The following is a 17389-nucleotide window of genomic DNA, read 5'->3' as shown; positions in this document are numbered from 1 at the left end:
AATCAATCAAGTATGGTATAGAGATAAAACTATTCCCTTGAAAGCCAGATAATTCTTCCAGGAGCAGTTATTTAAATATCTCTCTTGACAGAAATGTTATAGATTAAAAGAGATTTAAAGATGTACTAGCCAAATTTGACATGTGAATCTTGTTTGAATCCTGATTTGAACAAATCACTCTAAAGGACATTTCGGGGGCAATCAGAAAAATTTGAATACTAAGTGCAGATTAGATGATACTAGGAAATTACTCTTAACTTTTTAAAAGTGTAATAATGATATTGTGACTTAAGAAAAAGTTCCTTATCTTTTAGAGATACGTAGTGAAATGTCAGAGATGAAATCACTTACTGTCTGGGATTTACTTTAAAATAATCCAAGGAAGAGGTGGGGAAGAGTAGAAAATTGCTGAAATGGGGTGATGGATACATTAAGCTCTTCTCTCTACTTCTGTATGTTTGAAAATTTCCCCAATGAAAAATTAAAAAAATAATGTCCTAAATTTGTAGAAAAAGCCAACGTATTGATGTATATTCAATGTGGTATAGACTCTCGGGAAAATTCGGGCTATATAGCAAATAATCACTGAACTGATTAGGCTTGATTTTAATATATTAATATTTCCATAAAGATACTCCATATATCCATTAAGTTACTTTGAAAAAAGATTACAGTTCTCTTAAGTGATCCTCCGAATTTATATGTAAACAGATTTCTTCATCAAAATGTGTTTACAACTTACATAACATGTGTTTATTGAATGCTCCTGTATTCCACAGATATTTGGAAGTATTTACATTCTTAAAACTATACTGTTTAGAACTATATTTTTTCTTTTGAATGGCCAAGGTTTCATTAAAAAGCAGGTCTTGAGGGGCAGCAGGGTGGCTCACTCCGTTGAGCATCTGACGTTGGCTCAGGTCATGATCTCAAGGTTTGTGAGTTTGAGCTCCGCATGGGGCTGGCTGCTGTCAGCATGGAGCCTACTTTGGATCCTCTGTTCCCCTTTCTCTCTCTACTCCTCCCCCACTTGGTCTCCCGTGCTCTCTGTCTATCTCAAAAATAAGTAAAACTTTAAAAAACTAAAATAAAATTTAAAAATCTTAACATGGGGCGCCTGGATGGCTCAGGTCATGATTTCACGGTTTGTGAGTTTGAGCCCTGCATTGGGCTCTCTATTGTCAGCGCAGAGCCCTCTTCAAATCCTCTGCCCCCCCCCCCCCCCCCCCCCCCGCCTCTCTCTCTCTCAAAAATAAACATTTAGAAAACACTTAAAAAACCCTAACATACACAACTTTCTGTTTACAAAGCGCACAGTTTGGAAAAGAAGTCTATGCTGCATCGCTGGAGAGTCGGCCCGGAAGTCGGGGCACCTGCGGTTCCAGGTCTGGCGCCACCACCCACGAGCTGTGAGACCCGGTGCAGGTCAGTCAGATGCCCCGGCCTCCGTCTCCTCTTTACTGAATTAGGATATTAGCTGCTCTATCTGCTGCACGGAGTGTTTGCAGCTTCAGATAGTAAATGTAACAGCCCCTTAAAGGGGTTAAAAGAATATTTTTTTTTTTAAGTGTGCTCTTTGTAGCAAGGTTTCAATAAAACGCACCGTCAGATTAGAATCTGAGGCAGTGTCAACACAGAGCATTTGGGAGAAGGAAAGAAATCAGCCATCTAAGCGATTGTTTTGCTACGTGACACCAAACAACCGGCGTGGCTGAGTTTCGCACTGACTTATCCGCACGGAGCCGCCGCTTCCGCCCCGGTGTTGCAGCCCCGGAAGGTCAGCCCCGTGCCGCGTGCACGTGGCGTCAGGGAGCCCGCTGGGCCCAGGGCGTTGTGCCGCTCTGCCAGGCTCAGGCTGACTCCCTGCCGAGGGTAAAGGGAGGGAACGGCTGGGTGGACAGGGCCAGCACAAAGCTGATCGGGAGTCACGGAACCCTGGGTGAGACCTTGACAGACAATCCGACTCGCACCAACAGCAAATGAAGTCCCTCCTTTGCCTGGGTCCTGCGCATGAGTTGGTACGGTTCCAGATAGTTTTGAAAGTTGGCGCCGTTCTAAAATCTGTATCCTCAGAGCCTCTTTCCTTTGTTCTGTGTTTCTCTCATCCCTGCCGGTAACGCATTTAGTCCATTCTTGGCAGGAAGGCTTCCCTGGTGTGTGTTGGGGAGAACTGTCCAAGGAGCCAAAACTCTGCGTTTTCAGAATTTCAGCTCTGCGCATACAAAGAGAGATGGTTGGAACTGAAAGATATGGGAAAATCAATCCAAGTTACGTTTTTAATCCCTTAAAGATGACAATAATGTCTTTAATTTAGTAAAATGCTTACTTCACTTCCTTGTGAAACTTTCACTGTTTCAGAAACAAGTCTCCTGTCTCTTTTCCCTCTCCGGTAGAATTAAAGTCCTGTTCCACTGGAAATGAGGCAAGTCTTTTCCCCAGTGTTCTCTTGTAGCCTCAACAACTTGCTTATACAATCAACGCCCACTATTAAGAAGTGTGATCTTGCACGAGTCACTTAACCTCTCTGAGTAACCCTTTCCTAACCTGTAAAATGAGTAGGTTTTAAATGCTCCTTTTCAGCTTTTAACTCTATAATCTTTATCAGGATGCCTAGAAAAAAAGATGCTTTGATTAGTATTTTTTACCAGGTGAGGTTTAACCAACAAATAACTTTTCTTATAATTCTTTTTATTCAAAAATATTTCTGACATGCACTTCGATTCATTAGTAAATTGAAACCTAACACTACCAGATTAAACCTGACAGAATATTAAAACAATCATATATCAAATTCAAGCACAATTTATTTGAGAAATGCAAGGATGGCTTGATATTGGTAAGCATATTAATATAATTCGGCATCAGACTAAAGAGAAAGAAGATATACATATATCGATTGGTAAAAAGATATTTTATGAAATTCATATATTTCAAAATTCTTATTTCTAAATTAGCACTCTAAGGAATCTTTATTAATATGGTAAAAATTTTATCTTTTAATTTTTTAATTGTTTTTGATGTTTTTAATTTATTTTTGAGAGAGAGAGAGAGAGAGACAGAGAATGAGCAAGGTTGGGGCAGAGAGAGAGGGCGACACAGAATCTGAAGCAGGCTCTGGGCTCTGAGCTGTCAGCACAGAGTCTGACGAGGGGCTCGAACTCATGAACTGCAAGATCATGACGTCAGCCGAAGTTGGACGCCTAACTGACTGAGCCACCCAGACACCCTGGCAAAAAATTTTATCTTAAATCAGTAGCCAACCTCATACTTATGGGAATTCACAAAAACTTTCCATATGGTCCGTGGTCCTTGAAACTCCTAAACTATAAACAAATTTTGAGGGTATGTGTATTTTTGTAGAGTTAACTTTGATCCAATTCTCAGAGGGATAGAGCATACTAAAAATGCTCTTGAGGCATTACTATTATTATCAGGAACAAGAAAAGAATTCTTGCTATTGCCACTATTATTTAGTAATATTCTGGAATTTCTAGCTAATGACATAGGACAAGAAGCAGAACAAAGAGGCATGTATAACTGTTAGGGATGGCAAAGTTGAGGCTATCATTACCTGAGGATAATATTATATTAAGTTCTTTTAGTTGCAAGACATAGAAGCATGCTCAAGTTGAATTAGTTATACCAAATGATTTTGAAGGTACACAGGAAGTCAAGAGGAGAGGAGTCAGCCACACTGAGTGGGATATTGCTCAGGACAAAGGAATGTGTCTAATCGTCTGATGGCAGGTGTCCCTAGTTCTTTGCTCCGATGGTCCACCCTGAAGATGATTGATCTCCTATTTCTGCTGTAATTAACTCATTGACAGATCTACCTGTCTCTTCTTGGTAAACAAACTTGCTCTTTCCAAGTTCCAGCCTATTAGGCCAAACAGAAGTGTCTGTAAATCCTGATCTGGTCCAACCCGCCTTTTAGTATGAGGGCAATGTGAAGGAGAAATCCTTGTCCTCGTTGTTGTTCAGGGATATCCACACTATTGTTCAGGATCCATAAAGCTGAAATCAGTTTCTGGAATGTGATGTGATACTAAACACGGCTATCTATTAACCAGATCTATGTGTATTCATTCACTGTCAATACTTCGTTGGGAAAAACCAACCACCCATTGGCTCTGGTCTAGGAAGGGAGAGAAGTTAAATTAGATGAAGTCAAACTGTATATTTTAACAGTTTGCCCTTGTAACTGATTTGGCCCGGAGGCTTACACGAGCCTGGCCCCATACATATCAAATAATCATTATAATGAGGATAATAACAGCTCTTCTTAGGAAAGGGAAGGAGCACAACGGTTAACAGTATGCCCTCTGGAGCTGGACTGTCTGGATTTGAATCCCAGCCTCATCATTTACCAGCTGTTTACTATTGGGCAAGATATGTAACCTCTCTGTGCCTCAGTTTTCTTATTTATAAAGTGAGGGTGATAGGGTTGTTTTGAGGGTTAAAGGAGTTATTACTTATAAAGCACTGATGATCCAGTTAATGCCATGTAAATATTTGTTGAATAAACACCTCCTAATGTTTATTGAGCACTTACGATGTGCCTGACACCATGTTAAGTATTTTACATGCATTTTTTTCATTTAAATCCCATAACAACCCTATGAAGATGGCACTAATAATGTAACTGGGTGTTTAAAAGGGGCTCTTTCTAGTCTGCATTTCAGCTGAGAACAAAACAACATGAGCAAGAAAACCCACATTCAAAAGGGAGATGCTAACCGGCTTCTGCAGGACATGCAAAGAAGTGGTTAAGAAGCAGTTTTGACCCTTACGTTAAAGAGGCAAGGAGGGAGGGCATCCTTGGAAAAGGACATTGTAAATGGGAAGAGAATAAGAGTATAGTCCTGACCCCAAACCTAGGGAGAGAGGCATTAAGAGGAACGTGCCCTATGTCTCCTAGAGTTTGGGATCAAAGGGGCTCGTATCTGACGCGTGGCATCTCATTCTGAAAAATCTAAAGACTGGGACTTTCACCCTGTGGGTAGAGCAAAGAGAGTTACTTTTGCCAGGAACAGGTTGACCTGCCAGGGATGGAAGGCCAGAGGTATGTGATTTTCACGGACCGGATGGCCAAATAGGAGGGGCAGGGCTGGGAGTCATTTTAAAGGAGACTGACACCAGGAACATCCGACTTTAAGCAGGAAGTGGGAGGTCAGTAGGGCTTGTAAGTGGCCAGCCCCAAGCGAGACCTTACCCATGATCATGTCAGGGGTGCTCCTAGTATGTTCCCAAATGGGGTCCCCAAGAGACCCGCAGAAACATTCCATGAAAGGAAGAGTCAGTGTTGAACACCTGTCATCTCTATAGAACTGTAACACCAGTGTCAGTCGAGGAAAATCACGGAGGGGTCAGCTACTCTGGCAGTGAGGGTGAGCTAGGGAGGTGGGGGTGGGGGTCCAGAGGTGGGCAAACATAGGTTAGAAAGAAAGGAAACCAACCAAAGCCCAACCCCTTTCCCTCTGTGGACTTACATAATGAGTTAGGGCTGACATCAAGGAAAGGGGAAATGAATTTCAAGTTTGGATTTTTACACAGAACTGGACATTTCAATTACTGAAATGAATTACTGTGACTACACATGACAGAGAACTTTGTAGTACCCGAGAGTGACTGGAGGTATCCAAGACCTACTTTAGATTTCATCCAAGGGACAGGGATATATTAGCCTGCAGAGTGGGTTTGAGTGGGCGGTAGGGGAAAGAAAGAAAATTATTTTCTGCTTGCACCCCACGGAATCCTGCTCTTTAAACAAAATGGTTGCAGCAACAATGATAGTAACAATTAACAACCCTAACATTTATCGAGGACTTACTATGTGGCAGTTCATGTTTAAAGTACAAGACACGTCCTTGCTCATTTACTCCTAGGAGGTAACAACCCTAGGAGGTAAACCTATGGATTTTGTAAAACCCACTTACAAAAAAAGGAAACTGAGGCTTGGAGAAACCAAGTACCTAAGACGACACAGCTAGTAAGTGGCAGATCTGGAATCCATGTGATGTTGGCACACTCCAATATGGATCCTCCCTGCCGTGAGCAACTTGTGAGCCTGGGAGCAAGTCAGGAGCTCTCTCCTATGGATAAGAGAGTGGTTGCAGGAGGCATGGACTTGCTCCAGCGTCTCTAGCATCATCCATGCACATTTTCTACAGTTCCACATAGAACCTTGATCGACCAAGCCCTCTCCAAGCTCACGTGACCAGTGGGAGGCATTCCTGGGTAGGCCTCTTTAAGAGAAGACCTGGAGGAAGATTCGTGACGGCCATTTGTGGTTTGATAGCAGCCTTCCTTGGAGGTAACCAGCCTTTTGTTAAGAGTGCTTTGGATTTTTTTAATGAACTCAAGTCTGGGACTTGCCCGAGGGCCCAGTACTCCTTGCTCTGTTGCATTTGAATTGGGTACAGGATCCTGTTTGTCAGGTCTGGATTTTTTTCTTCTGATACAATCAAACAGTCCTTTGCACTCCCTGACAGTTTTGTTCCTGTGGTCCCCATAAATGATAAGCTTGGAGTATTAGGCCTCTCACATGGCCAGTTGCTATCAATGCTTCGAGGCTGCAGCTCTCTGGACTCCCACTTGGCTTTCACCTCTCACTGCATCGACCCTGCTGCTCCAGCTCACCTCATCCCCACTGTAATCCGTAAGCAGACTTCTGTTTCAGGCTCTTGAGGTGAGACGTGCGATGATAACGATAAACTGGGTGCTAAGAGTTAAGGTTATGTTCAGAGTTTGAAAGATGATAAAAACAACCTGAGCATTCAATGGCTTAAGTGTGGAGTTTGGGAATTCTGATACGAGTATCATTGTCAAAAAATGTCCTCACTACACGGGGTGCCTGGGTGGCTCAGTCCGTTAAGCATATGACTCTTGATTTTGGCTCGGGTCATGATCTTGTGGTTTGTGAGTTCGAGCCCTGCATTGGCTCTGCGGAGGCTGGTTGGGATTCTGTCTCTCCTTCCCTTTGCCCCTCTTCTGCTTGTGCGCACTCTCTCTCTCTCTGTCTCTCTCTCTCAAAAATAAATAAATAAACATTAAAAAAAATGTTCTTACTACAAAAATGTATCCTAACACCCTGTACCTTTGTAACTACACCTAAAGGATTAGAAATAAAACACATATGTAGTTAGAAAGAGATACTGATCAACACACAAAATAAAATAGTAAACAAAAGCATATATTAAAACATTATGAGCAGTTTGTTACTGGTATGTGAAGAGATGAAGACAAATGGAAAAGAATTAAGACTTTTGAGACAGTTCTAAATATGAACATTCAGTATAAGACAAAAATAAATAGTGTTAGGACACTTGGCTAGCTATATGGGAAAAAGTAAAGCTTGGATTCCCACCTCATTCCTTATTCAGAAATAAAATCCAGATAGCCCAAAGATTTAAAGATGAAAAATAAAACCGTAATAGTACTAGAAGAAAGAGTAAAATAATTTTTTTCATTATAATCTCAAAGGAAGCATAAGACAAAAGTAAGCATGAGACAAAAGCCATAGAGCAAATGAGTACATTTGACTATGTATATTAAATATTTTCACGTGAAAAGTTACCATAAAGAAAGTTGAAAAACAAAAACTCGGAAAAAACTATTTGCAGCAGATATGATAGAATAAAAGGCTAATTTCCAAGAGTCCTTAGAAAATAAAGAGAATGAGACCAAGACAGAAAAATAATGGAGGAAGGGAAAAAGGAGGGAGAAGGAGGAGGAAGAAACAGATTTGCCAAGACATGAAAAAGTTGTTCACAGACATACATGTTTGTTTAAAAGTAGGAAAATATACTCATCTTCACTTGCAATTAAAGCAGTGTAAATTTTAAAAACAATATTTTTAACCTACAGAAAGTTTTATATTATGCTAGCAGAGATATGGGGAAACAGTCACTCTTATACAGTATGAGAAAATAAATTGGTATAGCCTCTATAGGAAATCATTTGTCGGTGTTAAAAAAAAGTTTAAATGCAAACATCTTTGACCTAGCAGCTGAGGTTTTTTTAACGAATATAATTTATTGTCAAATTGGCTTCCATACAACACCCAGTGCTCGTCCCAACAAGGGCCCTCAATGCCCATCACCCACTTTCCCCTCTCCCTCACGCCCCCATCCACCCTCAGTTTGTTCTCTGTATTTAAGAGTCTCTTGTGGTTTGCCTCCCTCCCTCTCTGTAACTATTTTTTCCCCTTCCCTTCCCCCATGGTCTTCTGTTAAGTTTCTCAAGATCCACATGTGAGTGAAAACATATGATATCTGTCCTTCTCTGACTATTTCACTTAGCATAATACCCTCCGGTTCCATCCATGTTGCCAGCAGCTCAGCTTTTAGGAATTTATGTGAAGAGTTGCAAAGACTGTATGAATATGGATATTCATTACAGTATTTTTAGTAACTAAACACTAGAAACAAGCTACATGTCTATCAATAGGTGCTAATATTTTTTAAGTTTATTTTGAGAGAGAGGGAGAGAGAACGAGCACTAGCAGAGGAGAGGTGCAGAGGGAGAGAGAGAGAGAGAGAGAGAGAGAGAGAGAGAATCCCAAGGAGGCTCTTTGCTGTCAGTGCAAAGCCTGACACGGGGCTGGACGTGGGGCTAGATCTTACCAACTGTGAGATCATGACCTGAGCCCAGACCAAGAGTCAGACCCTTAACTGACTGAGCCACTCAGGTGCCCCAATAGATGCTAATTGAAAAGATTATGGTGTATTCATGCAATGGAATACTATACAACTGTTTGAAAAACTGAATTACAGTTTTATGAACTGATACAGAATAGTCTCCACACTGTACTATCAAGTAAAAAAATGCAATCTATAGGAAAATGTATAGAGTATGCTCTAATTTGGTCTTATTAAAAGGCGGTGGGGTATGGTGCCTGGGTGGCTCACTCAGTTAAGTGTCCAACTCGTGAGTTCTGAGTTCACCTAAGGTCATGACCTCATGGTTCATGAGTTCGAGCCCCACATTGGACTCTGCACTGACAACATGGAGCCTGCTTAGGAGGCTCTCTCTCTCTTCCTCTCTACCCCTCCCCCCCTCAAAATACATAAATAAACATTTTAAAAAGAGAGAGAGGGCCATCCCTACATGTGTGTGTGTATGTGTGTATGTATATGTATGTGTGTGTGTGTGTGTGTGTGTGTGTGTGTGTAGTTGTTAAGGAAGACTCCCAATATCATTTTGGAAGTAAAAATGGTATAAACCATCTAAAGAGAAAAAACACTTTGATTATATTATTTATATAGTGGCAGCAGAACCGATCGATCAATAAATTGTGATTAAGGATGTCCTTGACTCATTATCGCATACCCAGCTCTTATCCTAAAGGTTTAATTTTTTAAAAAATAATGAATTTCAAATATAAACATGCCAGTTAATCGTGGTTTACTACTCAAATTTACTTGAGCTGTTGAAAGTAGAGAGGCAGGGGACGCCTCGGTGGCTCAGTCGGTTAAGTGGTGACTCTTGATTTCACCTCTGGTCATGATCTCATGGGTTTGTGGGTTCGAGCCCGCATCAGACTTTGTGCTGACAGCGTGAAGCCTGTTTTGGTTTTTCTCTCTCTTTCTCTCTGCCCCTTCCCTGCTTGTGTTCTCTCTCTCTCTCTCCCTCCGTCAAAATAAATAAACGTTAAAAAAAAAGAAAAAGAAAGAGGCAACAGCAAGTAAGCAAAAAATCTCCCAGCAGCCTCTGGGTGACCTTTGCTTTTTACAGGTTTCCATTAAGCGCAGAGGAGAATGACCAAAGATGAGTCACCACTCCAGGACCTTGTACCAATAGGCCAGGGAGAGGCATCGGGAAACTAGCGTGTCTGCAGCTTTCAGTCTGGGAGCCATGGTGGCCTTGATGACTAAAACACCCTATTTTACACTTGCTGCAAGGCTTAGGTTAATGAAGGTATTCAGAAGCTAGGATAGGCTCTACTTCCCTGAATAAGTGGTGCCCATGTCAAATTTGAGCCATTTTCCTGGATTATGTCTCAGACCCTGTTATGACTGGCAAATGGTAATGAGAATAGGCCAGTCTCTAGACATGTTAATTTGATAGTTTCATCACAATACATTTAGCCACGATCAAAATAAAAGGAAAATATTTAAGTTGGTTCTCTATCGACCTCAATTTTCCATTTGCAGCTTAATAGCTTATGAAACTTTATAAATACTTAATGAAATTATCTTGGTTTGAGGCAGTGGTTCTTAATTGGGGGGATTTTGACCCCCAGGAGACTTTTGACAATGGCTAGACGCATTTTTGGTTGTCACAACAAGGATGCTTCTGGCATCTCAGGAGGTGGAAACAAGGGATGTTGCTAAACATCTTACAATACACAGCACCCCCCCCACCCCACCGCCACACACACACACAACAAAGAATAATCCAGTGTAAAATGTCAATAGGTGACAAGGGTGTGAGATCTTGGCCTCTTTTGTTCCTAGTATAGCAGGTGAAATGTCCCTGCTTTGACTCAAACTCGTGACAAAAATCTAGCCTTCCTTTGATGTAAAACCGTCAACTCATTGTTTATGAATGTAATGCAGTTCTAAAAACTCTCAACTACCTTCTAACGTATATGTTCTTAGTATTTCCTCCTTCTCTCTCTCTCTTAATCCTCCCTCTCCCTCTCTCCCACTTTCAGGCTGAGTTACATATACTTCTGAGCTGTTCCCCAAATACTCTATAACTCTGCTACTTTCTTCGTGTTAGCAAATGCTTAGTAATCCTTTATCATGGGTCAGGTTTGGGCTGAGTGGTTTATATGCTCTGCTCTTTGTACTCTCCACGACCGCCCTCTGGGAGAGTGTTGTTTTCCTCTCTGTCTGACTCCAGAGTGCACCTGTGCTTTACGGTACACCTTCCCTATCACACCAGCTTGTGATCGCTGATTTTCACTTTGGCCTCCCCTCCTCCAACTGGGTCTTTTTTTTTTTTTTTTTAATTAGGGATCATGGTTGTTTCTTTCTTTTTTTTTTTTAATGTTTATATATATATATTTTTAAAATTTTTTAACATTTATTTATTTTTGAGACAGAGCATGAACGGGGGAGGGGCAGAGAGAGAGGGAGACACAGAATCTGAAACAGGCTCCAGGCTCTGAGCCATCAGCCTAGAGCCCGACGCGGGGCTCGAACTCACGGACTGCGAGATCATGACCTGAGCCGAAGTCGGATGCTCAACCGACTGAGCCGCCCAGGCGCCCCTAATGTTTATATATTTTTAAGAGAGAGAGAGTGAGAGCAAGGGAGGGGCAGAGAGAGAGGGAGACAGAATCTGAAGCAGGCTCCAGGCTCCTGAGCTGTCAGCACAGAGCCCGATGCAGGGCTCAAACCCCCCCAGCCGTGAGATCATGACCTGAGCCGAAGTCGGATGCTTAACTGACTGAGCCACCCAGGTGCTCTGGGTCTTTTTCATTTCTGTATTTCCAGAGTATCCCATACTGAGCCTCACACATGGTAAGATAAATGAGTGATGGATGAACGCATGGATAAATGGTTATATAGATATGTTCTGTTAAATTTGAAATCTTGTCACATTTATAATACGCACATATAGATTCTCTGCCATGTAAAGCAGACAATCTATTTCAGTTTTTCTATGTGCCAAAAAAAATGATTGAGAAATATTATAGTATCCAGAGGCTTCTATAAAAGTATTCCACGAAAAATGTAGGTTTTCATCTTGACTCTATGTTACAGTGTCTTAATTCAATTCCCAGTGACCTAAGAAAAGCAACATTATTCCAGAAGTATTCTATTGGAAACATTTCCTAGGAACAGTTTATTTGGTTGATCTTTCAAATACTTTGTCACATGTAATAATATCTGAAGTAAGTGTTAAAATGGCTTTACAGTTTCTCTGCAGGGTGATCTGTTGACTGGTGTAATCTGTCTGTAGCTTTTTCACAGAGAATGTGTAACCCTATTATGTCTGTACAGAGAACACTACATAATCACGTTTGGCTGGGTCTTTAAAATGGACTTTGCCTTTTCCCTTCATCCTACGACCATGGAGTAGCTCTTTGGCACATGAAAAAGCTATCCAAGAGTATAGGAAAAGAGCAGGAGGCTCATCCTTTCTTACTCCGAGTGTAGGGAATACAGAGGTTTTGTTTCTGGTTTTTTCCTGTTGTCTGTTCTTTTGAATTACGAATGCACATTTATTTATTCATACATGCTGCAAAAATGCAAATACATCACAATGGTTCCATTAAAAAATTTTCCAACTCCTCCTTCTTCACTGCCAATTTCTTTCCCCACAGGTAAACATGTTTTTATTCGTATTTCAATTTGGTTGTGGATAATTAATACTGGTGCAAACATCAAAAACTATGAAAAGGTGGAGTCTCCCACCCATTTCCCATTACACCAGAGCAGATGATCGTTGCCATTAGCTTTGTTTGTTCTTCTAGAACGAACACAGGGTTGTATAACATTTAGCAAAGAACACTTTCCTTCAAAGTTTGCACTCTAAGCTAAATATTTCGGACATAAAATTCAGTAGAAAATATGTTAACATTTGTTGTCATTCTCCCCCCACCCCCCACCCCCTCCCACACACACCTTCTTGAGACATCTTTAAACAAGACAAAGAGAGGCCCACATGGGATTTTCATTAAACTATGAATCAGCTAGGGGTGCCTGGGTGGCTCAGTCGGTTGAGCATCAGGTCATGATCTCACAGTTCGTTAGATCAAGCCCTGCATCGGGCTCTATGCTGACAGCTCGGAGCCTGGAGGCTGCTTCGGATGCTGTGTCTCCCTCTCTCTTTCTGCCCGCCCCCCACTCGTGTTCTGATGTCTTTCTCTCTCAAAAACAAATAAACGTTAAAAAAATTTTTTTTTAAATCTGCATCAACTAAGTAAATTTGTTTTCGTCAGAAGGTAGCTCATTGTTTAGATTTGCTGACTTATTAGGGAGGTAGAAGAGGAATCCTGCAAAACTTGGAAAACTTTTCCCTAAGGTACAAATAGGAAAATGCCTGCCATTTTAGATCTGGCCCCTGGTTGTACTGAGCAAAAGTCCTATGTTGGCTTCAGATCCTACATTGCTCGTAAATCCGAACCACAAACATCTCCATGTGATGCAAGTGGCCCAGGCAAAGGCCAGTGGTTTTCCAGGAAATGTCCTCAGCACCGTATGTGTTTAAGAAGTATGTTCTCAAAGTTTTCCTGAGATAAAATTGCACTATTTCTCCACAGGAGAAATGTACTTGCCAGGGTGGACATTTCAGTCACCCCATTAAATGCACTCTTCCAAATCTATCAGAAGGGAGATAGGGAGTTTATATGGTTGATCTTTCAAATACCTGAAACTAACATTTAAATGTTAGTTTCAGCGAGAATATGGGTCCAAGGTTTAACATGGCTGGCAACTTTAATTTTCAGGCTTGCGTGTTCTTATTATGTTACTTTGTCTCCATTTTCCCACCCTATTTCTGGAGGAAGGAAAAATTAGTTGTCAGATAATGCAGCACTCAAGCAAACACTATATGAACACTACAGATTTTCCTCGAGACAATGCCTTCTATTTGATGATGACCTGAAAATCTCAGAGTACTCTAAAGACTTCAAAAAAACATTTTCTTCCTATTTTAAATCTCATTAACCTGCTCTTCTATCCTCTCAGTGCCATATAATGGAAGTAGAGAGAACAGAGTATCATTACCTGTCTATGCATGAGAAAGCTGAGGCCACAGGAATAGTTTAAGTGCTCGGGGGGACACACACAAAGTCAGAGATAAAATCGAGAAAAGACTTCTGGGCTCCCCCATCATTGTTAGCTCTGAGAAGACTGTGCTTGTGGCATTCTCTCCTTTGCCTTTAACTAAGCAGTTCCCCTGCCCCCAATTTCACCCTGTTCATATTGTCAACTGGAAACCAATGAGCAGGGAGGATGAGTGTTTGCCTCCCCACATAACCGGGAACCAAACACAGGAGCTAAAAATAGCAGGTGCAATTGCCAGGCCCTAATCCCTCACTCGGCTCCTTTAGCCTCATATTTGGGGTCCCGATATTAGAAGATATTAGGAGTCCGTGTATCTCCTGGACTGATGGCATCTCTCCTGGTATGAAGATTATTGCCACCACTACCCAAGCTGGGGCCCTGGCTTTGCCACTGACAAAGGGCAGGAGGGGGGGATCCTGGGCCTCCAACTTTGGAAATATGCAAAATGCAGAATTATCAAGATAATCCAGGGCAAGGTAGTGTATGACTGGAAAAAACAAATAGGTCAGGGAAAAATAGCTTGAGGCCTTGGGAAACTGTCTCAATTTCCAGTTTACTTTGCTTATGTACATTACCCCCCCCCCCCCAAAAAAAAAATGTCCACTGTCGCAGAGTGACTATATGTCACTACACGTCCAGGTAAGGAGGTTAAGGTAAGAAGGAGGTTACATTGAGCTAAATCCCTTGGAAATCTACCCCCCTCAGACATCTTGAAGCTGAAAACCCATTAAAATCAAACAGATTGAAAGAACATCCTAGTCGTCTAAAGAACATTTCCATCAGAGAACAGATCCCTTGAGCAGCGAATTTTTCATTTTATCTGTTTTTTACTTTAAGGCACGGTTAGCCTCCAGAGGCCTCTCTACAAGTTGCTCACCAGTGATTTTTCCGAGACATGAGAACTTCTTTAATTGAGAAGGGACAGAGAAGGAAAAAAGTTGGAGAGTGAGCAAATGAGGTTGTAAAATTAATTAGAACAAAAATGGATGCCATTTTCTATACACATTAGTCGAATAGCATATGTAATAAGCACTAGATTCTGTTGGTTATCGTAAACTATTTTCATTATAGAAGTAAGTTTTCCTAATTATAGGAAAATTAGAAATTACACGTGAACAAACAAGAAAAATCCACAGTCGCGTCACCAGAGATAACTACCATATAATTCACTGAATTCCTATCATATTTTCTTGAAGCTGTATTTCTTTAATATGTGTGTGTATGTATAGTCATGTGAAATATACATTATGATACAGATCGTTCGGTAAACTATTTTTCTCACTTCACTACATAGCATAAATATGTTTTATGGGAATAAATATATATCTACATAATTAATTTTAATGGCTACATAACATTTAATTGTATGAATGCACCTAAGTTTATTTAAGCAGCATTATTATTGGTACCAATTTTTCAATATGATGAACAGTTCTAGACTAAGCAGCCTTATACAAGTGTCCTTATATACTTGTTTAATTGTTCTCTTAATAAAAATTCCTGGAAGCAAAGTTTCTGGGTCAAAGAAATGCACATTTTTGGACTATTGACTCATTCAGACCATTTAAAAATAGCAAGCGAAGAAGGTTGGAGTACTCTTTAAAATCAACCTGAGCAACAGAACATTATATATTAGAGGAATAAATGAGAGACTATATCAGAAAATAGAAAGTTAAAAAAAATTATAGCTAGCAACTTTTGAAACTCATTTTAGTTCTCAATCTTGGTGGTTTATGTGTGAAAAGAGAAAGAAAATGTGGGAGGGAGGAAGGGATAGACAACAAAAATCGACATAAACAAATGAAGGGAAAGAGAAAGGGGAACCCAGAGGGAGAAACCCTACCACTTGCTTTAGTCCTTCGATCTGCTCCCCTCTATTCCCCCTTGCCTTTTAGCAAAAGCCTAGAATCTCTAAATGGACTCACCCTAAGCGTCCGGGGCCCCAAACTAAGGGGCAGCCACACATCCACCCAGGAACACTCCCAGTCATCCTACAGTGACTCACCAGGACAGGGACCTTCCTTTTCTTAGTCTCAAACTCTTCAGCATAATTTTATTGGTTGAACTTTTTATTTCACTTTCAGAGATGTAGACGAAGGGACAAATTTTCTAAAGTTTCCTAAAGTTATCAGAAATAAAAATTCAAAACTGTGTGATAAAGTATGATTATTTTTAAAAGAAATATCACTTAGAATTTTAAGAATTGGAGGTCTGCAGAAAATCCCTGGTCAGTGAGACCCAAATATCATTTGGATCCTCCAGAATAATAAATACCTTCCATGATAGTCTTTAAGTCTGGTTAACTTTTGAATAATCCATTCTCTATTACTTCCTCTGCAATGTTTTTCACCAAAGGTAGGAAAACTGAATACAGGGTCAGATCAGCTTAGCTGTTTTCCACCTTTAGTGGAAAGTGGCACCTTGACATTCATTGGACAAATGCGGACTTGGACTCCTTAACTTACATTCTTCACAATGCCATAGGAAAAAATGAACTGGATCATGGAAGAGAGAGCAACTTTTGATAAAGGCGTAAAGAGCAGCCCTGGGCACAGCTGGTAAGAAGCCAGCCAGCAAGGAAGAACATTCCACGCAAGGACACAGGTTAGGCAACTTCAGACGATAGTACCAAGGTGGATATGGCTCATTTTTGCAAATATGGACTCTTGAAATAAGGAGGAACGATCTCTATTCAAAGTGAAGCCATATTTAGCCCTTGTCTTAGTCCTTTCAGGCTGCTCTAACATAATACTATGTAGGCTTCGTGACTTGCAAACAACTGAAATTTATGTCTTAGGTTCTGGAGGCTGGGAAGTCCAAGATGAAGGCACCAGCAGATCTGGTGTTTGCAGCAGGCCACTTCCTGGTTCATAAATGGCCATCTTCTCACTGCGTCTTCATATGATGGCAGGGGTGAGGGAGTGCTCTGGGATGTTAGATTTCAACATATGAATTCGGTGGGGGGACAGAAGCATTCACTCTACAGCAAGGTCTTTAAAACCGTAGACAAGCAGATATAAACAAATCTCTGACCGAGTAAAAACTATTTGATTAGTTTATCTCTGTTTTTAACGTATCACTCTCAAATTAGCAATCAATCCATTAACAACTATTATTTTCTTGTCATAATGGAGTAAACATATAGATTGTTCCCTGAACAAGCTTAAATCTGGTTGAAAAGAGAAAATGAATACTGGAAGAATTAAAATGCATTGAAATGTTAAACCGTAGGCATTAACAGAAAGTTCAGTGGGAGTTCATAGATCATTTCAGAGAAAAGAGAGTGGTCTACTGTTGGAGATGGGACTTCATCCATTTCATCAATAAATACTTGTTACATATTTATACTTAGGTTAGGTACTGGGAAAGACCTAGACACTGGAGACCTAAAATATGCCTTTGTCCTTGAATGGCTCATTGTCTAATGGAAAGAGCCTGAAAATGAAATAAATAATTACAACTCAATGCTATAATATAGATATGTAAAAATTGCTAGGGGAGCAGAAGATATTTATGGGAGAAAAGAGGAAGACTGACTCCCCACCAGAGGAAATGAGAAGAAATGACATTGTGCTAAGGTTTACAGAATGACTCGGTCTTGGGGGGGTAGGGGATGGGTTAAATGGGTGAAGGGGAGTGGGAGGTAC

The sequence above is a fragment of the Panthera leo genome, chromosome F2 (assembly GCF_018350215.1).
Source record: "Panthera leo isolate Ple1 chromosome F2, P.leo_Ple1_pat1.1, whole genome shotgun sequence".
NCBI lineage: Eukaryota > Metazoa > Chordata > Mammalia > Carnivora > Felidae > Panthera > Panthera leo.
This window is presented reverse-complemented; position numbering follows the sequence as displayed.